Genomic DNA, 25,126 nt, shown 5'->3' on the forward strand with positions numbered 1-25,126 from the left:
AGTAAACAACAAACTGCACTGGGTAAATCCAGTTCTAGGTGTGCTGCTCAATCTCGTGGCAAGGAAATAATACAAGTAAATATGTCGTTTTAAATTGCAATAAATAAGTAGAAAGGAAATTAAGTAAAAATTGCAGACAGCGTGGAACAATGAAGTAAACAACAAATTACACTGGGTAAATCCAGTTCTATGTGTGCTGCTCAATCTCGTGGCAAGGAAATAATACAAGTAAATATGTCGTTTTAAATTGCATTAAATAAGTAGAAAGGAAATTAAGTAAAAATGGCAGACAGCTTGGAACAATGGAGTAAACAACAAACTGCACTGGGTAAATCCAGTTCTAGGTGTGCTGCTCAATCTCGTGGCAAGGAAATAATACAAGTAAATATGTCGTTTTAAATTGAATTAAATAAGTAGAAAGGAAATTAAGTAAAAATTGCAGACAGCGTGGAACAATGAAGTAAACAACAAAATACATTGGGTAAATTCAGTTCTATGTGTGCTGCTCAATCTCGTGGCAAGGAAATAATACAAGTAAATATGTCGTTTTAAATTGCATTAAATAAGTAAAAAGGAAATTAAGTAAAAAGGGCAGACAGCTTGGAACAATGGAGTAAACAACAAACTGCACTGGGTAAATCCAGTTCTAGGTGTGCTGCTGAATCTCGTGGCAAGGAAATAATACAAGTAAACATGTCGTTTTAAATTGCATTAAATAAGTAGAAAGGAAATTAAGTAAAAATTGCAGACAGCATGGAACAATGAATTAAACAACAAACTACACTGGGTAAATCCAGTTCTATGTTTGCTGCTCAATCTCGTGGCAGGGAAATAATACAAGTAAATATGTCGTTTTAAATTGCAATAAATAAGTAGAAAGGAAATTAAGTAAAAATGGCAGACAGCTTGGAACAATGGAGTAAACAACAAACTGCACTGGGTAAATCCAGTTCTAGGTGTGCTGCTCAATCTCGTGGCAAGGAAATAATACAAGTAAATATGTCGTTTTAAACTGCATTAAGTGGAAAGGAAATTAAGTAAAAATGGCAGACAGTGTGGAACAATGAAGTAAACAACAAACTGCACTGGGTAAATCCAGTTCTAGGTGTGCTGCTCAATCTCGTGGCAAGGAAATAATACAAGTAAATATGTCGTTTTAAACTGCATTAAGTAACTGGAAAGGAAATTAAGTAAAAATGGCAGACAGCGTGGAACAATGAATTAAACAACAAACTGCACTGGGTAAATCCAGTTCTAGGTGTGCTGCTCAATCTCGTGGCAAGGAAATAATACAAGTAAATATGTCGTTTTAAATTGCATTAAATAAGTAGAAAGGAAATTAAGTAAAAATGGCAGACAGCGTGGAACAATGAATTAAACAACGAACTACACTGGGTAAATCCAGTTCTAGGTGTGCTGCTCAATCTCGTGGCAAGGAAATAATACAAGTAAATATGTCGTTTTAAACTGCATTAAGTAAGTGGAAAGGAAATTAAGTAAAAATGGCAGACAGTGTGGAACAATGAAGTAAACAACAAACTGCACTGGGTAAATCCAGTTCTAGGTGTGCTGCTCAATCTCGTGGCAAGGAAATAATACAAGTAAATATGTCGTTTTAAACTGCATTAAGTAAGTGGAAAGGAAATTAAGTAAAAATGGCAGACAGCGTGGAACAATGAAATAAACAACAAACTGCACTGGGTAAATCCAGTTCTAGGTGTGCTGCTCAATCTCGTGGCAAGGAAATAATACAAGTAAATATGTCGTTTTAAATTGCAATAAATAAGTATTAAGGAAATTAAGTAAAAATGGCAGACAGCGTGGAACAATGAATTAAACAACGAACTACACTGGGTAAATCCAGTTCTAGGTGTGCTGCTCAATCTCGTGGCAAGGAAATAATACAAGTAAATATGTCGTTTTAAACTGCATTAAGTAAGTGGAAAGGAAATTAAATAAAAATGGCAGACAGTGTGGAACAATGAAGTAAACAACAAACTGCACTGGGTAAAGCCAGTTCTAGGGGTGCTGCTCAATCCCGTGGCAAGGAAATAAAAGAAGTAAATATGTCATTTAAAGATTGCGTTAAATAAATAGAAAGGAAATTAAGTAAAAATGGCAGACAGTGTGGAACAATGAAGTAAACAACAAACTGCACTGGGTAAATCCAGTTCTAGGTGTGCTGCTCAATCTCGTGGCAAGGAAATAATACAAGTAAATATGTCGTTTTAAACTGCATTAAGTAAGTGGAAAGGAAATTAAGTAAAAATGGCAGACAGCGTGGAACAATGAATTAAACAACAAACTGCACTGGGTAAATCCAGTTCTAGGTGTGCTGCTCAATCTCGTGGCAAGGAAATAATACAAGTAAATATGTCGTTTTAAATTGCATTAAATAAGTAGAAAGGAAATTAAGTAAAAATGGCAGACAGCGTGGAACAATGAATTAAACAACGAACTACACTGGGTAAATCATTTAGGTGTGCTGCTCAATCTCGTGGCAAGGAAATAATACAAGTAAATATGTCGTTTTAAACTGCATTAAGTATGTGGAAAGAAAATTAAGTAAAAATGGCAGACAGTGTGGAACAATGAAGTAAACAACAAACTGCACTGATTAAATCCAGTTCTAGGTGTGCTGCTCAATCTCGTGGCAAGGAAATAATACAAGTAAATATGTTGTTTTAAATTTCAATAAATAAGTAGAAAGGAAATTAAGTAAAAATGGCAGACAGCGTGGAACAATGAATTAAACAACGAACTACACTGGGTAAATCCAGTTCTAGGTGTGCTGCTCAATCTCGTGGCAAGGAAATAATACAAGTAAATATGTCGTTTTAAACTGCATTAAGTAAGTGGAAAGGAAATTAAGTAAAAATGGCAGACAGCGTGGAACAATGAATTAAACAACAAACTGCACTGGGTAAATCCAGTTCTATGTGTGCTGCTCAATCTCGTGGCAAGGAAATAATACAAGTAAATATGTCGTTTTAAATTGCATTAAATAAGTAGAAAGGAAATTAAGTAAAAAGGGCAGACAGCTTGGAACAATGGAGTAAACAACAAACTGCACTGGGTAAATCCAGTTCTAGGTGTGCTGCTCAATCTCGTGGCAAGGAAATAATACAAGTAAATATGTCGTTTTAAATTGCATTAAATAAGTAGAAAGGAAATTAAGTAAAAATTGCAGACAGCATGGAACAATGAATTAAACAGCAAACTACACTGGGTAAATCCAGTTCTATGTGTGCTGCTCAATCTCGTGGCAAGGAAATAATACAAGTAAATATGTCGTTTTAAACTGCATTAAGTAAGTGGAAAGGAAATTAAGTAAAAATGGCAGACAGTGTGGAACAATGAAGTAAACAACAAACTGCACTGGTTAAATCCAGTTCTAGGTGTGCTGCTCAATCTCGTGGCAAGGAAATAATACAAGTAAATATGTCGTTTTAAACTGCATTAAGTAAGTGGAAAGGAAATTAAGTAACAATGGCAGACAGCGTGGAACAATGAATTAAACAACAAACTGCACTGGGTAAATCCAATTCTAGGTGTGCTGCTCAATCTCGTGGCAAGGAAATAATACAAGTAAATATGTCGTTTTAAATTGCATTAAATAAGTAGAAAGGAAATTAAGTAAAAATGGCAGACAGCTTTTAACAATGAAGTAAACAAACTGCACTTGGTAAAGCCAGTTCTAGGTGTGGTGCTCAATCTCGTGGCAAGGAAATAAAACAAGTAAATATGTCGTTTAAAGATTGCATTAAATAAGTAGAAAGGAAATTAAGTAAAAATGGCAGACAGCTTGGAACAATGAAGTAAACAACAAACTGCACTTGGTAAAGCCAGTTCTAGGTGTGCTGCTCAATCTCGTGGCAAGGAAATAAAACAAGTAAATATGTCGTTTAAAGATTGCATTAAGTAAGTAGAAAGGAAACTAAGTAAAAATGGCAGACAGCTTAGAACAATGAAGTAAACAACAAACTGCACTTGGTAAAGGCAGTTCTAGGTGTGCTGCTCAATCTCGTGGCAAGGAAATAAAACAAGTAAATGTGTCGTTTAAAGATTGCATTAAGTAGAAAGGAAACTAAGTAAAAATGGCAGACAGCTTGGAACAATGGAGTAAACAACAAACTGCACTGGGTAAATCCAGTTCTAGGTGTGCTGCTCAATCTCGTGGCAAGGAAATAATACAAGTAAATATGTCGTTTTAAATTGCATTAAATAAGTAGAAAGGAAATTAAGTAAAAATGGCAGACAGCTTGGAACAATGGAGTAAACAACAAACTGCACTGGGTAAATACAGTTCTAGGTGTGCTGCTCAATCTCGTGGCAAGGAAATAATGCAAGTAAATATGTCGTTTTAAACTGCATTAAATAAGTAGAAAGGAAATTAAGTAAAAAGGACAGACAGCTTGGAACAATGGAGTAAACAACAAACTGCACTGGGTAAATCCAGTTCTAGGTGTGCTGCTCAATCTCGTGGCAAGGAAATAATACAATTAAATATGTCGTTTTAAATTGCATTAAATAAGTAGAAAGGAAATTAAGTAAAAATTGCAGACAGCGTGGAACAATGACGTAAACAACAAATTACACTGGGTAAATCCAGTTCTATGTGTGCTGCTCAATCTCGTGGCAAGGAAATAATACAAGTAAATATGTCGTTTTAAATTGCATTAAATAAGTAGAAAGGAAATTAAGTAAAAATGGCAGACAGCTTGGAACAATGGAGTAAACAACAAACTGCACTGGGTAAATCCAGTTCTAGGTGTGCTGCTTAATCTCGTGGCAAGGAAATAATACAAGTAAATATGTCGTTTTAAATTGCATTAAATAAGTAGAAAGGAAATTAAGTAAAAATTGCAGACAGCGTGGAACAATGAAGTAAACAACAAATTACACTGGGTAAATCCAGTTCTATGTGTGCTGCTCAATCTCGTGGCAAGGAAATAATACAAGTAAATATGTCGTTTTAAATTGCATTAAATAAGTAGAAAGGAAATTAAGTAAAAAGGGCAGACAGCTTGGAACAATGGAGTAAACAACAAACTGCACTGGGTAAATCCAGTTCTAGGTGTGCTGCTCAATCTCGTGGCAAGGAAATAATACAAGTAAATATGTCGTTTTAAATTGCATTAAATAAGTAGAAAGGAAATTAAGTAAAAATTGCAGACAGCATGGAACAATGAATTAAACAGCAAACTACACTGGGTAAATCCAGTTCTATGTGTGCTGCTCAATCTCGTGGCAAGGAAATAATACAAGTAAATATGTCGTTTTAAACTGCATTAGGTAAGTGGAAAGGAAATTAAGTAAAAATGGCAGACAGCGTGGAACAATGAATTAAACAACAAACTGCACTGGGTAAATCCAGTTCTAGGTGTGCTGCTCAATCTCGTGGAGAGGAAATAAAACAAGTAAATATGTCTTTAAAGATTGCATTAAGTAAGTAGAAAGGAAATTAAGTAAAAATGGCAGACAGCTTAGAACAATGAAGTAAACAACAAACCGCACTTGGTAAAGCCAGTTCTAGGTGTGGTGCTCAATCTCGTGGCAAGGAAATAAAACAAGTAAATATGTAATTTAAAAATTGCATTAAATAAGTAGAAAGGAAATTAAGTAAAAATGGCAGACAGCTTGGAACAATGAAGTAAACAACAAACTGCACTTAGTAAAGCCAGTTCTAGGTGTGGTGCTCAATCTCGTGGCAAGGAAATAAAACAAGTAAATATGTCGTTTAAAGATTGCATTAAATAAGTAGAAAGGAAATTAAGTAAAAATGGCAGACAGTCTAGAACAATCAAGTAAACAACAAACTGCACTTGGTAAAGCCAGTTCTAGGTGTGGTGCTCAATCTCGTGGCAAGGAAATAAAACAAGTAAATATGTCGTTTAAAAGATTGCATTAAATAAGTAGAAAGGAAATTAAGTAAAAATGGCAGACAGCTTAGAACAATGAAGTAAACAACAAACTGCACTTGGTAAAGCCAGTTCTAGGTGTGGTGCTCAATCTCGTGGCAAGGAAATAAAACAAGTAAATATGTCGTTTAAAGATTGCATTAAATAAGTAGAAAGGAAATTAAGTAAAAATGGCAGACAGTCTAGAACAACCAAGTAAACAACAAACTGCACTTGGTAAAGCCAGTTCTAGGTGTGGTGCTCAATCTCGTGGCAAGGAAATAAAACAAGTAAATATGTCGTTTAAAGATTGCATTAAATAAGTAGAAAGGAAATTAAGTAAAAATGGCAGACAGCTTAGAACAATGAAGTAAACAACAAACTGCACTTGGGAAAGCCAGTTCTAGGTGTGGTGCTCAATCTCGTGGCAAGGAAATAAAACAAGTAAATATGTCGTTTAAAGATTGCATTAAATAAGTAGAAAGGAAATTAAGTAAAAATGGCAGACAGCTTAGAACAATGAAGTAAACAACAAACTGCACTTGGTAAAGGCAGTTCTAGGTGTGCTGCTCAATCTCGTGGCAAGGAAATAAAACAAGTAAATGTGTCGTTTAAAGATTGCATTAAGTAAGTAGAAAGGAAACTAAGTAAAAATGGCAGACTGCTTGGAACAATGGAGTAAACAACAAACTGCACTGGGTAAATCCAGTTCTAGGTGTGCTGCTCAATCTCGTGGCAAAGAAATAATACAAGTAGATATGTCGTTTTAAATTGCAATAAATAAGTAGAAAGGAAATTAAGTAAAAATGGCAGACAGCTTGGAACAATGGAGTAAACAACAAACTGCACTGGGTAAATCCAGTTCTAGGTGTGCTGCTCAATCTCGTGGCAAGGAAATAATACAAGTAAATATGTCGTTTTAAACTGCATTAAATAAGTAGAACGGAAATTAAGTAAAAAGGGCAGACAGCTTGGAACAATGGAGTAAACAACAAACTGCACTGGGTAAATCCAGTTCTAGGTGTGCTGCTCAATCTCGTTGCAAGGAAATAATACAAGTAAATATGTCGTTTTAAATTGCAATAAATAAGTAGAAAGGAAATTAAGTAAAAATTGCAGACAGCGTGGAACAATGAAGTAAACAACAAATTACACTGGGTAAATCCAGTTCTATGTGTGCTGCTCAATCTCGTGGCAAGGAAATAATACAAGTAAATATGTCGTTTTAAATTGCATTAAATAAGTAGAAAGGAAATTAAGTAAAAATGGCAGACAGCTTGGAACAATAGAGTAAACAACAAACTGCACTGGGTAAATCCAGTTCTAGGTGTGCTGCTCAATCTCGTGGCAAGGAAATAATACAAGTAAATATGTCGTTTTAAATTGCATTAAATAAGTAGAAAGGAAATTAAGTAAAAATTGCAGACAGCGTGGAACAATGAAGTAAACAACAAAATACATTGGGTAAATTCAGTTCTATGTGTGCTGCTCAATCTCGTGGCAAGGAAATAATACAAGTAAATATGTCGTTTTAAATTGCATTAAATAAGTAGAAAGGAAATTAAGTAAAAAGGGCAGACAGCTTGGAACAATGGAGTAAACAACAAACTGCACTGGGTAAATCCAGTTCTAGGTGTGCTGCTGAATCTCGTGGCAAGGAAATAATACAAGTAAATATGTCGTTTTAAATTGCATAAATAAGTAGAAAGGAAATTAAGTAAAAATTGCAGACAGCATGGAACAATGAATTAAACAACAAACTACACTGGGTAAATCCAGTTCTATGTTTGCTGCTCAATCTCGTGGCAGGGAAATAATACAAGTAAATATGTCGTTTTAAATTGCAATAAATAAGTAGAAAGGAAATTAAGTAAAAATGGCAGACAGCTTGGAACAATGGAGTAAACAACAAACTGCACTGGGTAAATCCAGTTCTAGGTGTGCTGCTCAATCTCGTGGCAAGGAAATAATACAAGTAAATATGTCGTTTTGAACTGCATTAAGTGGAAAGGAAATTAAGTAAAAATGGCAGACAGTGTGGAACAATGAAGTAAACAACAAACTGCACTGGGTAAATCCAGTTCAAGGTGTGCTGCTCAATCTCGTGGCAAGGAAATAATACAAGTAAATATGTCGTTTTAAACTGCATTAGGTAACTGGAAAGGAAATTAAGTAAAAATGGCAGACAGCGTGGAACAATGAATTAAACAACAAACTGCACTGGGTAAATCCAGTTCTAGGTGTGCTGCTCAATCTCGTGGCAAGAAAATAATACAAGTAAATATGTCGTTTTAAATTGCATTAAATAAGTAGAAAGGAAATTAAGTAAAAATGGCAGACAGCGTGGAACAATGAATTAAACAACGAACTACACTGGGTAAATCCAGTTCTAGGTGTGCTGCTAAATCTCGTGGCAAGGAAATAATACAAGTAAATATGTCGTTTTAAACTGCATTAAGTAAGTGGAAAGGAAATTAAGTAAAAATGGCAGACAGTGTGGAACAATGAAGTAAACAACAAACTGCACTGGGTAAATCCAGTTCTAGGTGTGCTGCTCAATCTCGTGGCAAGGAAATAATACAAGTAAATATGTCGTTTTAAACTGCATTAAGTAAGTGGAAAGGAAATTAAGTAAAAATGGCAGACAGCGTGGAACAATGAATTAAACAACAAACTGCACTGGGTAAATCCAGTTCTAGGTGTGCTGCTCAATCTCGTGGCAAGGAAATAATACAAGTAAATATGTCGTTTTAAAGTGCATTAAGTAAGTGGAAAGGAAATTAAGTAAAAATGGCAAACAGCGTCGAACAATGAATTAAACAACGAACTACACTGGGTAAATCCAGTTCTAGGTGTGCTGCTCAATCTCGTGGCAAGGAAATAATACAAGTAAATATGTCGTTTTAAAGTGCATTAAGTAAGTGGAAAGGAAATTAAGTAAAAATGGCAAACAGCGTCGAACAATGAAATAAACAACGAACTACACTGGGTAAATCCAGTTCTAGGTGTGCTGCTCAATCTCGTGGCAAGGAAATAATACAAGTAAATATGTTGTTTTAAATTGCAATAAATAAGTAAAAAGGAAATTAAGTAAAAATGGCAGACAGCGTGGAACAATGAATTAAACAACGAACTACACTGGGTAAATCCAGTTCTAGGTGTGCTGCTCAATCTCGTGGCAAGGAAATAATACAAGTAAATATGTCGTTTTAAAGTGCATTAAGTAAGTGGAAAGGAAATTAAGTAAAAATGGCAGACAGTGTGGAACAATGAAGTAAACAACAAACTGCACTGGGTAAATCCAGTTCTAGGTGTGCTGCTCAATCTCGTGGCAAGGAAATAATACAAGTAAATATGTCGTTTTAAACTGCATTAAGTAAGTGGAAAGGAAATTAAGTAAAAATGGCAGACAGCGTGGAACAATGAATTAAACAACAAACTGCACTTGGTAAATCCAGTTCTAGGTGTGCTGCTCAATCTCGTGGCAAGGAAATAATACAAGTAAATATGTCGTTTTAAACTGCATTAAGTAAGTGGAAAGGAAATTAAGTAAAAATGGCAGACAGCGTGGAACAATGAATTAAACAACAAACTGCACTGGGTAAATCCAGTTCTAGGTGTGCTGCTCAATCTCGTGGCAAGGAAATAATACAAGTAAATATGTCGTTTTAAACTGCACTAAGTAAGTGGAAAGGAAATTAAGTAAAAATGGCAGACAGTGTGGAACAATGAAGTAAACAACAAACTGCACTGGGTAAATCCAGTTCTAGGTGTGCTGCTCAATCTCGTGGCAAGGAAATAATACAAGTAAATATGTCGTTTTAAACTGCATTAAGTAAGTGGAAAGGAAATTAAGTAAAAATGGCAGACAGCGTGGAACAATGAATTAAACAACAAACTGCACTGGGTAAATCCAGTTCTAGGTGTGCTGCTCAATCTCGTGGCAAGGAAATAATACAAGTAAATATGTCGTTTTAAAGTGCATTAAGTAAGTGGAAAGGAAATTAGGTAAAAATGGCAAACAGCGTCGAACAATGAATTAAACAACGAACTACACTGGGTAAATCCAGTTCTAGGTGTGCTGCTCAATCTCGTGGCAAGGAAATAATACAAGTAAATATGTCGTTTTAAAGTGCATTAAGTAAGTGGAAAGGAAATTAAGTAAAAATGGCAAACAGCGTCGAACAATGAATTAAACAACGAACTACACTGGGTAAATCCAGTTCTAGGTGTGCTGCTCAATCTCGTGGCAAGGAAATATTACAAGTAAATATGTTGTTTTAAATTGCAATAAATAAGTAAAAAGGAAATTAAGTAAAAATGGCAGACAGCGTGGAACAATGAATTAAACAACGAACTAAACTGGGTAAATCCAGTTCTAGGTGTGCTGCTCAATCTCGTGGCAAGGAAATAATACAAGTAAATATGTCGTTTTAAAGTGCATTAAGTGGAAAGGAAATTAAGTAAAAATGGCAAACAGCGTCGAACAATGAATTAAACAACGAACTACACTGGGTAAATCCAGTTCTAGGTGTGCTGCTCAATCTCGTGGCAAGGAAATAATACAAGTAAATATGTCGTTTTAAACTGCACTAAGTAAGTGGAAAGGAAATTAAGTAAAAATGGCAGACAGTGTGGAACAATGAAGTAAACAACAAACTGCACTGGGTAAATCCAGTTCTAGGTGTGCTGCTCAATCTCGTGGCAAGGAAATAATACAAGTAAATATGTCGTTTTAAACTGCATTAAGTAAGTGGAAAGGAAATTAAGTAAAAATGGCAGACAGCGTGGAACAATGAATTAAACAACAAACTGCACTGGGTAAATCCAGTTCTAGGTGTGCTGCTCAATCTCGTGGCAAGGAAATAATACAAGTAAATATGTCGTTTTAAACTGCATTAAGTAAGTGGAAAGGAAATTAAGTAAAAATGGCAGACAGCGTGGAACAATGAATTAAACAACAAACTGCACTGGGTAAATCCAGTTCTAGGTGTGCTGCTCAATCTCGTGGCAAGGAAATAATACAAGTAAATATGTCGTTTTAAATTGCAATAAATAAGTAGAAAGGAAATTAAGTAAAAATGGCAGACAGCGTGGAACAATGAATTAAACAACGAACTACACTGGGTAAATCCAGTTCTAGGTGTGCTGCTCAATCTCGTGGCAAGGAAATAATACAAGTAAATATGTCGTTTTAAACTGCATTAAGTAAGTGGAAAGGAAATTAAATAAAAATGGCAGACAGTGTGGAACAATGAAGTAAACAACAAACTGCACTGGGTAAAGCCAGTTCTAGGTGTGCTGCTCAATCCCGTGGCAAGGAAATAAAAGAAGTAAATATGTCATTTAAAGATTGCGTTAAATAAATAGAAAGGAAATTAAGTAAAAATGGCAGACAGTGTGGAACAATGAAGTAAACAACAAACTGCACTGGGTAAATCCAGTTCTAGGTGTGCTGCTCAATCTCGTGGCAAGGAAATAATACAAGTAAATATGTCGTTTTAAACTGCATTAAGTAAGTGGAAAGGAAATTAAGTAAAAATGGCAGACAGCGTGGAACAATGAATTAAACAACGAACTACACTGGGTAAATCCAGTTCTAGGTGTGCTGCTCAATCTCGTGGCAAGGAAATAATACAAGTAAATATGTCGTTTTAAAGTGCATTAAGTGGAAAGGAAATTAAGTAAAAATGGCAAACAGCGTCGAACAATGAATTAAACAACGAACTACACTGGGTAAATCCAGTTCTAGGTGTGCTGCTCAATCTCGTGGCAAGGAAATAATACAAGTAAATATGTCGTTTTAAACTGCACTAAGTAAGTGGAAAGGAAATTAAGTAAAAATGGCAGACAGTGTGGAACAATGAAGTAAACAACAAACTGCACTGGGTAAATCCAGTTCTAGGTGTGCTGCTCAATCTCGTGGCAAGGAAATAATACAAGTAAATATGTCGTTTTAAACTGCATTAAGTAAGTGGAAAGGAAATTAAGTAAAAATGGCAGACAGCGTGGAACAATGAATTAAACAACAAACTGCACTGGGTAAATCCAGTTCTAGGTGTGCTGCTCAATCTCGTGGCAAGGAAATAATACAAGTAAATATGTCGTTTTAAACTGCATTAAGTAAGTGGAAAGGAAATTAAGTAAAAATGGCAGACAGCGTGGAACAATGAATTAAACAACAAACTGCACTGGGTAAATCCAGTTCTAGGTGTGCTGCTCAATCTCGTGGCAAGGAAATAATACAAGTAAATATGTCGTTTTAAATTGCAATAAATAAGTAGAAAGGAAATTAAGTAAAAATGGCAGACAGCGTGGAACAATGAATTAAACAACGAACTACACTGGGTAAATCCAGTTCTAGGTGTGCTGCTCAATCTCGTGGCAAGGAAATAATACAAGTAAATATGTCGTTTTAAACTGCATTAAGTAAGTGGAAAGGAAATTAAATAAAAATGGCAGACAGTGTGGAACAATGAAGTAAACAACAAACTGCACTGGGTAAAGCCAGTTCTAGGTGTGCTGCTCAATCCCGTGGCAAGGAAATAAAAGAAGTAAATATGTCATTTAAAGATTGCGTTAAATAAATAGAAAGGAAATTAAGTAAAAATGGCAGACAGTGTGGAACAATGAAGTAAACAACAAACTGCACTGGGTAAATCCAGTTCTAGGTGTGCTGCTCAATCTCGTGGCAAGGAAATAATACAAGTAAATATGTCGTTTTAAACTGCATTAAGTAAGTGGAAAGGAAATTAAGTAAAAATGGCAGACAGCGTGGAACAATGAATTAAACAACGAACTACACTGGGTAAATCCAGTTCTAGGTGTGCTGCTCAATCTCGTGGCAAGGAAATAATACAAGTAAATATGTCGTTTTAAAGTGCATTAAGTAAGTGGAAAGGAAATTAAGTAAAAATGGCAGACAGCGTGGAACAATGAATTAAACAACGAACTACACTGGGTAAATCCAGTTCTAGGTGTGCTGCTCAATCTCGTGGCAAGGAAATAATACAAGTAAATATGTCGTTTTAAACTGCACTAAGTAAGTGGAAAGGAAATTAAGTAAAAATGGCAGACAGTGTGGAACAATGAAGTAAACAACAAACTGCACTGGGTAAATCCAGTTCTAGGTGTGCTGCTCAATCTCGTGGCAAGGAAATAATACAAGTAAATATGTCGTTTTAAACTGCATTAAGTAAGTGGAAAGGAAATTAAGTAAAAATGCAAGACAGCGTGGAACAATGAATTAAACAACAAACTGCACTGGGTAAATCCAGTTCTAGGTGTGCTGCTCAATCTCGTGGCAAGGAAATAATACAAGTAAATATGTCGTTTTAAACTGCATTAAGTAAGTGGAAAGGAAATTAAGTAAAAATGGCAGACAGCGTGGAACAATGAATTAAACAACAAACTGCACTGGGTAAATCCAGTTCTAGGTGTGCTGCTCAATCTCGTGGCAAGGAAATAATACAAGTAAATATGTCGTTTTAAATTGCAATAAATAAGTAGAAAGGAAATTAAGTAAAAATGGCAGACAGCGTGGAACAATGAATTAAACAACGAACTACACTGGGTAAATCCAGTTCTAGGTGTGCTGCTCAATCTCGTGGCAAGGAAATAATACAAGTAAATATGTCGTTTTAAACTGCATTAAGTAAGTGGAAAGGAAATTAAATAAAAATGGCAGACAGTGTGGAACAATGAAGTAAACAACAAACTGCACTGGGTAAAGCCAGTTCTAGGTGTGCTGCTCAATCCCGTGGCAAGGAAATAAAAGAAGTAAATATGTCATTTAAAGATTGCGTTAAATAAATAGAAAGGAAATTAAGTAAAAATGGCAGACAGTGTGGAACAATGAAGTAAACAACAAACTGCACTGGGTAAATCCAGTTCTAGGTGTGCTGCTCAATCTCGTGGCAAGGAAATAATACAAGTAAATATGTCGTTTTAAACTGCATTAAGTAAGTGGAAAGGAAATTAAGTAAAAATGGCAGACAGCGTGGAACAATGAATTAAACAACAAACTGCACTGGGTAAATCCAGTTCTAGGTGTGCTGCTCAATCTCGTGGCAAGGAAATAATACAAGTAAATATGTCGTTTTAAATTGCAATAAATAAGTAGAAAGGAAATTAAGTAAAAATGGCAGACAGCGTGGAACAATGAATTAAACAACGAACTACACTGGGTAAATCCAGTTCTAGGTGTGCTGCTCAATCTCGTGGCAAGGAAATAATACAAGTAAATATGTCGTTTTAAACTGCATTAAGTAAGTGGAAAGGAAATTAAATAAAAATGGCAGACAGTGTGGAACAATGAAGTAAACAACAAACTGCACTGGGTAAAGCCAGTTCTAGGTGTGCTGCTCAATCCCGTGGCAAGGAAATAAAAGAAGTAAATATGTCATTTAAAGATTGCGTTAAATAAATAGAAAGGAAATTAAGTAAAAATGGCAGACAGTGTGGAACAATGAAGTAAACAACAAACTGCACTGGGTAAATCCAGTTCTAGGTGTGCTGCTCAATCTCGTGGCAAGGAAATAATACAAGTAAATATGTCGTTTTAAACTGCATTAAGTAAGTGGAAAGGAAATTAAGTAAAAATGGCAGACAGCGTGGAACAATGAATTAAACAACGAACTACACTGGGTAAATCCAGTTCTAGGTGTGCTGCTCAATCTCGTGGCAAGGAAATAATACAAGTAAATATGTCGTTTTAAAGTGCATTAAGTAAGTGGAAAGGAAATTAAGTAAAAATGGCAGACAGCGTGGAACAATGAATTAAACAACGAAAACACTGGGTAAATCCAGTTCTAGGTGTGCTGCTCAATCTCGTGGCAAGGAAATAATACAAGTAAATATGTCGTTTTAAACTGCATTAAGTAAGTGGAAAGGAAATTAACTAAAAATGGCAGACAGCGTGGAACAATGAAATAAACAACAAACTGCACTGGGTAAATCCAGTTCTAGGTGTGCTGCTCAATCTCGTGGCAAGGAAATAATACAAGTAAATATGTCGTTTTAAACTGCATTAAGTAAGTGGAAAGGAAATTAAGTAAAAATGGCAGACAGCGTGGAACAATGAATTAAACAACAAACTGCACTGGGTAAATCCAGTTCTAGGTGTGCTGCTCAATCTCGTGGCAAGGAAATAATACAAGTAAATATGTCGTTTTAAATTGCAATAAATAAGTATTAAGGAAATTAGGTAAAAATGGCAGACAGCGTGGAACAATGAATTAAACAACGAACTACACTGGGTAAATCCAGTTCTAGGTGTGCTGCTCAATCTCGTGGCAAGGAAATAATACAAGTAAATATGTCGTTTTAAACTGCATTAAGTAAGTGGAAAGGAAATTAAATAAAAATGGCAGACAGTGTGGAACAATGAAGTAAACAACAAACTGCACTGGGTAAAGCCAGTTCTAGGTGTGCTGCTCAATCCCGTGGCAAGGAAATAAAAGAAGTAAATATGTCATTTAAAGATTGCGTTAAATAAATAGAAAGGAAATTAAGTAAAAATGGCAGACAGTGTGGAACAATGAAGTAAACAACAAACTGCACTGGGTAAATCCAGTTCTAGGTGTGCTGCTCAATCTCGTGGCAAGGAAATAATACAAGTAAATATGTCGTTTTAAACTGCATTAAGTAAGTGGAAAGGAAATTAAGTAAAAATGGCAGACAGCGTGGAACAATGAATTAAACAACAAACTGCACTGGGTAAATCCAGTTCTAGGTGTGCTGCTCAATCTCGTGGCAAGGAAATAATACAAGTAAATATGTCGTTTTAAATTGCATTAAATAAGTAGAAAGGAAATTAAGTAAAAATGGCAGACAGCGTGGAACAATGAATTAAACAACGAACTACACTGGGTAAATCATTTAGGTGTGCTGCTCAATCTCGTGGCAAGGAAATAATACAAGTAAATATGTCGTTTTAAACTGCATTAAGTATGTGGAAAGAAAATTAAGTAAAAATGGCAGACAGTGTGGAACAATGAAGTAAACAACAAACTGCACTGGGTAAATCCAGTTCTAGGTGTGCTGCTCAATCTCGTGGCAAGGAAATAATACAAGTAAATATGTTGTTTTAAATTTCAATAAATAAGTAGAAAGGAAATTAAGTAAAAATGGCAGACAGCGTGGAACAATGAATTAAACAACGAACTACACTGGGTAAATCCAGTTCTAGGTGTGCTGCTCAATCTCGTGGCAAGGAAATAATACAAGTAAATATGTCGTTTTAAACTGCATTAAGTAAGTGGAAAGGAAATTAAGTAAAAATGTCAGACAGCGTGGAACAATGAATTAAACAACAAACTGCACTGGGTAAATCCAGTTCTATGTGTGCTGCTCAATCTCGTGGCAAGGAAATAATACAAGTAAATATGTCGTTTTAAATTGCATTAAATAAGTAGAAAGGAAATTAAGTAAAAAGGGCAGACAGCTTGGAACAATGGAGTAAACAACAAACTGCACTGGGTAAATCCAGTTCTAGGTGTGCTGCTCAATCTCGTGGCAAGGAAATAATACAAGTAAATATGTCGTTTTAAATTGCATTAAATAAGTAGAAAGGAAATTAAGTAAAAATTGCAGACAGCATGGAACAATGAATTAAACAGCAAACTACACTGGGTAAATCCAGTTCTATGTGTGCTGCTCAATCTCGTGGCAAGGAAATAATACAAGTAAATATGTCGTTTTAAACTGCATTAAGTAAGTGGAAAGGAAATGAAGTAAAAATGGCAGACAGTGTGTGGAACAATGAAGTAAACAACAAACTGCACTGGGTAAATCGAGTTCTAGGTGTGCTGCTCAATCTCGTGGCAAGGAAATAATACAAGTAAATATGTCGTTTTAAACTGCATTAAGTAAGTGGAAAGGAAATTAAGTAACAATGGCAGACAGCGTGGAACAATGAATTAAACAACAAACTGCACTGGGTAAATCCAATTCTAGGTGTGCTGCTCAATCTCGTGGCAAGGAAATATTACAAGTAAATATGTCGTTTTAAATTGCATTAAATAAGTAGAAAGGAAATTAAGTAAAAATGGCAGACAGCTTTTAACAATGAAGTAAACAAACTGCACTTGGTAAAGCCAGTTCTAGGTGTGGTGCTCAATCTCGTGGCAAGGAAATAAAACAAGTAAATATGTCGTTTAAAGATTGCATTAAATAAGTAGAAAGGAAATTAAGTAAAAATGGCAGACAGCTTGGAACAATGAAGTAAACAACAAACTGCACTTGGTAAAGCCAGTTCTAGGTGTGCTGCTCAATCTCGTGGCAAGGAAATAAAACAAGTAAATATGTCGTTTAAAGATTGCATTAAGTAAGTAGAAAGGAAACTAAGTAAAAATGGCAGACAGCTTAGAACAATGAAGTAAACAACAAACTGCACTTGGTAAAGGCAGTTCTAGGTGTGCTGCTCAATCTCGTGGCAAGGAAATAAAACAAGTAAATGTGTCGTTTAAAGATTGCATTAAGTAGAAAGGAAACTAAGTAAAAATGGCAGACAGCTTGGAACAATGGAGTAAACAACAAACTGCACTGGGTAAATCCAGTTCTAGGTGTGCTGCTCAATCTCGTGGCAAGGAAATAATACAAGTAAATATGTCGTTTTAAATTGCATTAAATAAGTAGAAAGGAAATTAAGTAAAAATGGCAGACAGCTTGGAACAATGGAGTAAACAACAAACTGCACTGGGTAAATACAGTTCTAGGTGTGCTGCTCAATCTCGTGGCAAGGAAATAATGCAAGTAAATATGTCGTTTTAAACTGCATTAAATAAGTAGAAAGGAAATTAAGTAAAAAGGACAGACAGCTTGGAACAATGGAGTAAACAACAAACTGCACTGGGTAAATCCAGTTCTAGGTGTGCTGCTCAATCTCGTGGCAAGGAAATAATACAATTAAATATGTCGTTTTAAATTGCATTAAATAAGTAGAAAGGAAATTAAGTAAAAATTGCAGACAGCGTGGAACAATGACGTAAACAACAAATTACACTGGGTAAATCCAGTTCTATGTGTGCTGCTCAATCTCGTGGCAAGGAAATAATACAAGTAAATATGTCGTTTTAAATTGCATTAAATAAGTAGAAAGGAAATTAAGTAAAAATGGCAGACAGCTTGGAACAATGGAGTAAACAACAAACTGCACTGGGTAAATCCAGTTCTAGGTGTGCTGCCTAATCTCGTGGCAAGGAAATAATACAAGTAAATATGTCGTTTTAAATTGCATTAAATAAGTAGAAAGGAAATTAAGTAAAAATTGCAGACAGCGTGGAACAATGAAGTAAACAACAAATTACACTGGGTAAATCCAGTTCTATGTGTGCTGCTCAATCTCGTGGCAAGGAAATAATACAAGTAAATATGTCGTTTTAAATTGCATTAAATAAGTAGAAAGGAAATTAAGTAAAAAGGGCAGACAGCTTGGAACAATGGAGTAAACAACAAACTGCACTGGGTAAATCCAGTTCTAGGTGTGCTGCTCAATCTCGTGGCAAGGAAATAATACAAGTAAATATGTCGTTTTAAATTGCATTAAATAAGTAGAAAGGAAATTAAGTAAAAATTGCAGACAGCATGGAACAATGAATTAAACAGCAAACTACACTGGGTAAATCCAGTTCTATGTGTGCTGCTCAATCTCGTGGCAAGGAAATAATACAAGTAAATATGTCGTTTTAAACTGCATTAAGTAAGTGGAAAGGAAATTAAGTAAAAATGGCAGACAGTGTGGAACAATGAAGTAAACAACAAACTGCACTGGGTAAATCCAGTTCTAGGTGTGCTGCTCAATCTCGTGGCAAGGAAATAATACAAGTAAAAATGTCGTTTTAAACTGCATTAAGTAAGTGGAAAGGAAATTAAGTAAAAATGGCAGACAGCGTGGAACAATGAATTAAACAACAAACTGCACTGGGTAAATCCAGTTCTAGGTGTGCTGCTCAATCTCGTGGCAAGGAAATAATACAAGTAAATATGTCGTTTTAAATTGCATTAAATAAGTAGAAAGGAAATTAAGTAAAAATGGCAGACAGCGTGGAACAATGAATTAAACAACGAACTACACTGGGTAAATCTTTTAGGTGTGCTGCTCAATCTCGTGGCAAGGAAATAATACAAGTAAATATGTCGTTTTAAACTGCATTAAGTATGTGGAAAGGAAATTAAGTAAAAATGGCAGACAGTGTGGAACAATGAAGTAAACAACAAACTGCACTGGGTAAATCCAGTTCTAGGTGTGCTGCTCAATCTCGTGGCAAGGGAATAATACAAGTAAATATGTTGTTTTAAATTTCAATAAATAAGTAGAAAGGAAATTAAGTAAAAATGGCAGACAGCGTGGAACAATGAATTAAACAACGAACTACACTGGGTAAATCCAGTTCTAGGTGCGCTGCTCAATCTCGTGGCAAGGAAATAATACAAGTAAATATGTCGTTTTAAACTGCATTAAGTAAGTGGAAAGGAAATTAAGTAAAAATGGCAGACAGCGTGGAACAATGAATTAAACAACAAACTGCACTAGGTAAATCCAGTTCTAGGTGTGCTGCTCAATCTCGTGGAAAGGAAATAATACAAGTAAATATGTTGTTTTAAATTGCAATAAATAAGTAGAAAGGAAATTAAGTAAAAATGGCAGACAGCGTGGAACAATGAATTAAACAACGAACTACACTGGGTATATCCAGTTCTAGGTGTGCTGCTCAATCTCGTGGCAAGGAAATAATACAAGTAAATATGTCGTTTTAAACTGCATTAAGTAAGTGGAAAGGAAATTAAGTAAAAATGGCAGACAGCGTGGAACAATGAATTAAACAACAAACTGCACTAGGTAAATCCAGTTCTAGGTGTGCTGCTCAATCTCGTGGAAAGGAAATAATACAAGTAAATATGTCGTTTTAAATTGCAATAAATAAGTAGAAAGGAAATTAAGTAAAAATGGCAGACAGCTTGGAACAATGGAGTAAACAACAAACTGCACTGGGTAAATCCAGTTCTAGGTGTGCTGCTCAATCTCGTGGCAAGGAAATAATACAAGTAAATATGTCGTTTTAAACTGCATTAAGTAAGTGGAAAGGAAATTAAGTAAAAATGGCAGACAGTGTGGAACAATGAAGTAAACAACAAACTGCACTGGGTAAATCCAGTTCTAGGTGTGCTGCTCAATCTCGTGGCAAGGAAATATTACAAGTAAATATGTCGTTTTAAACTGCATTAAGTAAGTGGAAAAGAAATTAAGTAAAAATGGCAGACAGCGTGGAACAATGAATTAAACAACAAACTGCACTGGGTAAATCCAGTTCCAGGTGTGCTGCTCAATCTCGTGGCAAGGAAATATTACAAGTAAATATGTCGTTTTAAATTGCATTAAATAAGTAGAAAGGAAATTAAGTAAAAATGGCAGACAGCGTGGAACAATGAATTAAACAACAAACTACACTGGGTAAATCCAGTTCTAGGTGTGCTGCTCAATCTCGTGGCAAGCAAATAATACAAGTAAATATATCCTTTTAAACTGCATTAAGTAAGTGGAAAGGAAATTAAGTAAAAATGGCAGACAGCTTGGAACAATGAAGTAAACAACAAACTGCACTTGGTAAAGTCAGTTCTAGGTGTGCTGCTCAATCTCGTGGCAAGGAAATAAAACAAGTAAATATGTCGTTTAAAGATTGCATTAAATAAGTAGAAAGGAAATTAAGTAAAAATGGCAGACAGCTTGGAACAATGAAGTAAACAACAAACTGCACTTGGTAAAGTCAGTTCTAGGTGTGCTGCTCAATCTCGTGGCAAGGAAATAAAACAAGTAAATATGTCGTTTAAAGATTGCATTAAATAAGTAGAAAGAAATTAAGTAAAAATGGCAGACAGCTTGGAACAATGAAGTAAACAACAAACTGCACTGGGTAAAGTCAGTTCTAGGTGTGCTGCTCAATCTCGTGGCAAGGAAATAAAACAAGTAAATATGTCGTTTAAAGATTGCATTAAATAAGTAGAAAGGAAATTAAGTAAAAATGGCAGACAGCTTGGAACAATGAAGTAAACAACAAACTGCACTTGATAAAGCCAGTTCTAGGTGTGGTGCTCAATCTCGTGGCAAGGAAATAAAAGAAGCAAATATGTCGTTAAAGGATTGCATTAAATAAGTAGAAAGGAAATTAAGTAAAAATGGCAGACAGCTTGGAACAATGAAGTAAACAACAAACTGCACTTGGTAAAGCCAGTTCTAGGTGTGCTGCTCAATCTCATGGCAAGGAAATAAAACAAGTAAATATGTCGTTTAAAGATTGCATTAAGTAAGTAGAAAGGAAATTAAGTAAAAATGGCAGACAGCTTAGAACAATGAAGTAAACAACAAACTGCACTTGGTAAAGCCAGTTCTAGGTGTGGTGCTCAATCTCGAGGCAAGGAAATAAAACAAGTAAATATGTAATTTAAAAAAAGCATTAAATAAGTAGAAAGGAAATTAGGTAAAAATGGCAGACAGCTTTTAACAATGAAGTAAACAAACTGCACTTGGTAAAGCCAGTTCTAGGTGTGGTGCTCAATCTCGTGGCAAGGAAATAAAACAAGTAAATATGTCGTTTAAAGATTGCATTAAATAAGTAGAAAGGAAATTAAGTAAAAATGGCAGACAGCTTGGAACAATGAAGTAAACAACAAACTGCACTTGGAAAGCCAGTTCTAGGTGTGCTGCTCAATCTCGTGGCAAGGAAATAACACAAGTAAATATGTAGTTTAAAGATTGCATTAAGTAAGTAGAAAGGAAACTAAGTAAAAATGGCAGACAGCTTAGAACAATGAAGTAAACAACAAACTGCACTTGGTAAAGGCAGTTCTAGGTGTGCTGCTCAATCTCGTGGCAAGGAAAGAAAACAAGTAAATGTGTCGTTTAAAGATTGCATTAAGTAGAAAGGAAACTAAGTAAAAATGGCAGACAGCTTGGAACAATGGAGTAAACAACAAACTGCACTGGGTAAATCCAGTTCTAGGTGTGCTGCTCAATCTCGTGGCAAGGAAATAATACAAGTAAATATGTCGTTTTAAATTGCATTAAATAAGTAGAAAGGAAATTAAGTAAAAATGGCAGACAGCTTGGAACAATGGAGTAAACAACAAACTGCACTGGGTAAATACAGTTCTAGGTGTGCTGCTCAATCTCGTGGCAAGGAAATAATGCAAGTAAATATGTCGTTTTAAACTGCATTAAATAAGTAGAAAGGAAATTAAGTAAAAAGGACAGACAGCTTGGAACAATGGAGTAAACAACAAACTGCACTGGGTAAATCCAGTTCTAGGTGTGCTGCTCAATCTCGTGGCAAGGAAATAATACAATTAAATATGTCGTTTTAAATTGCATTAAATAAGTAGAAAGGAAATTAGTAAAAATTGCAGACAGCGTGGAACAATGAAGTAAACAACAAATTACACTGGGTAAATCCAGTTCTATGTGTGCTGCTCAATCTCGTGGCAAGGAAATAATACAAGTAAATATGTCGTTTTAAATTGCATTAAATAAGTAGAAAGGAAATTAAGTAAAAATGGCAGACAGCTTGGAACAATGGAGTAAACAACAAACTGCACTGGGTAAATCCAGTTCTAGGTGTGCTGCTCAATCTCGTGGCAAGGAAATATTACAAGTAAATATGTCGTTTTAAATTGCAATAAATAAGTAGAAAGGAAATTAAGTAAAAATTGCAGACAGCGTGGAACAATGAAGTAAACAACAAATTACACTGGGTAAATCCAGTTCTATGTGTGCTGCTCAATCTCGTGGCAAGGAAATAATACAAGTAAATATGTCGTTTTAAATTGCATTAAATAAGTAGAAAGGAAATTAAGTAAAAAGGGCAGACAGCTTGGAACAATGGAGTAAACAACAAACTGCACTGGGTAAATCCAGTTCTAGGTGTGCTGCTCAATCTCGTGGCAAGCAAATAATACAAGTAAATATGTCCTTTTAAACTGCATTAAGTAAGTGGAAAGGAAATTAAGTAAAAATGGCAGACAGCTTGGAACAATGAAGTAAACAACAAACTGCACTTGGTAAAGTCAGTTCTAGGTGTGCTGCTCAATCTCGTGGCAAGGAAATAAAACAAGTAAATATGTCGTTTAAAGATTGCATTAAATAAGTAGAAAGGAAATTAAGTAAAAATGGCAGACAGCTTGGAACAATGAAGTAAACAACAAACTGCACTTGGTAAAGTCAGTTCTAGGTGTGCTGCTCAATCTCGTGGCAAGGAAATAAAACAAGTAAATATGTCGTTTAAAGATTGCATTAAATAAGTAGAAAGGAAATTAAGTAAAAATGGCAGACAGCTTGGAACAATGAAGTAAACAACAAACTGCACTTGGTAAAGTCAGTTCTAGGTGTGCTGCTCAATCTCGTGGCAAGGAAATAAAACAAGTAAATATGTCGTTTAAAGATTGCATTAAATAAGTAGAAAGGAAATTAAGTAAACATGGCAGACAGCTTGGAACAATGAAGTAAACAACAAACTGCACTTGATAAAGCCAGTTCTAGGTGTGGTGCTCAATCTCGTGGCAAGGAAATAAAAGAAGCAAATATGTCGTTAAAGGATTGCATTAAAAAAGTAGAAAGGAAATTAAGTAAAAATGGCAGACAGCTTGGAACAATGAAGTAAACAACAAACTGCACTTGGTAAAGCCAGTTCTAGGTGTGCTGCTCAATCTCATGGCAAGGAAATAAAACAAGTAAATATGTCGTTTAAAGATTGCATTAAGTAAGTAGAAAGGAAATTAAGTAAAAATGGCAGAGAGCTTAGAACAATGAAGTAAACAACAAACTGCACTTGGTAAAGCCAGTTCTAGGTGTGGTGCTCAATCTCGAGGCAAGGAAATAAAACAAGTAAATATGTAATTTAAAAAAAGCATTAAATAAGTAGAAAGGAAATTAAGTAAAAATGGCAGACAGCTTTTAACAATGAAGTAAACAAACTGCACTTGGTAAAGCCAGTTCTAGGTGTGGTGCTCAATCTCGTGGCAAGGAAATAAAACAAGTAAATATGTCGTTTAAAGATTGCAATAAATAAGTAGAAAGGAAATTAAGTAAAAATGGCAGACAGCTTGGAACAATGAAGTAAACAACGAACTGCACTTGGTAAAGCCAGTTCTAGGTGTGCTGCTCAATCTCGTGGCAAGGAAATAAAACAAGTAAATATGTAGTTTAAAGATTGCATTAAGTAAGTAGAAAGGAAACTAAGTAAAAATGGCAGACAGCTTAGAACAATGAAGTAAACAACAAACTGCACTTGTGAAAGGCAGTTCTAGGTGTGCTGCTCAATCTCGTGGCAAGGAAAGAAAACAAGTAAATGTGTCGTTTAAAGATTGCATTAAGTAGAAAGGAAACTAAGTAAAAATGGCAGACAGCTTGGAACAATGGAGTAAACAACAAACTGCACTGGGTAAATCCAGTTCTAGGTGTGCTGCTCAATCTCGTGGCAAGGAAATAATACAAGTAAATATGTCGTTTTAAATTGCATTAAATAAGTAGAAAGGAAATTAAGTAAAAATGGCAGACAGCTTGGAACAATGGAGTAAACAACAAACTGCACTGGGTAAATCCAGTTCTAGGTGTGCTGCTCAATCTCGTGGCAAGGAAATAATACAATTAAATATGTCGTTTTAAATTGCATTAAATAAGTAGAAAGGAAATTAAGTAAAAATTGCAGACAGCGTGGAACAATGAAGTAAACAACAAATTACACTGGGTAAATCCAGTTCTATGTGTGCTGCTCAATCTCGTGGCAAGGAAATAATACAAGTAAATATGTCGTTTTAAATTGCATTAAATAAGTAGAAAGGAAATTAAGTAAAAATGGCAGACAGCTTGGAACAATGGAGTAAACAACAAACTGCACTGGGTAAATCTAGTTCTAGGTGTGCTGCTCAATCTCGTGGCAAGGAAATAATACAAGTAAATATGTCGTTTTAAATTGCATTAAATAAGTAGAAAGGAAATTAAGTAAAAATTGCAGACAGCGTGGAACAATGAAGTAAACAACAAATTACACTAAGTAAATCCAGTTCTATGTGTGCTGCTCAATCTCGTGGCAAGGAAATAATACAAGTAAATATGTCGTTTTAAATTGCATTAAATAAGTAGAAAGGAAATTAAGTAAAAAGGGCAGACAGCTTGGAACAATGGAGTAAACAACAAACTGCACTGGGTAAATCCAGTTCTAGGTGTGCTGCTCAAT

The sequence above is a fragment of the Amblyomma americanum genome, chromosome 10 (genome assembly GCF_052857255.1).
Source record: "Amblyomma americanum isolate KBUSLIRL-KWMA chromosome 10, ASM5285725v1, whole genome shotgun sequence".
NCBI lineage: Eukaryota > Metazoa > Arthropoda > Arachnida > Ixodida > Ixodidae > Amblyomma > Amblyomma americanum.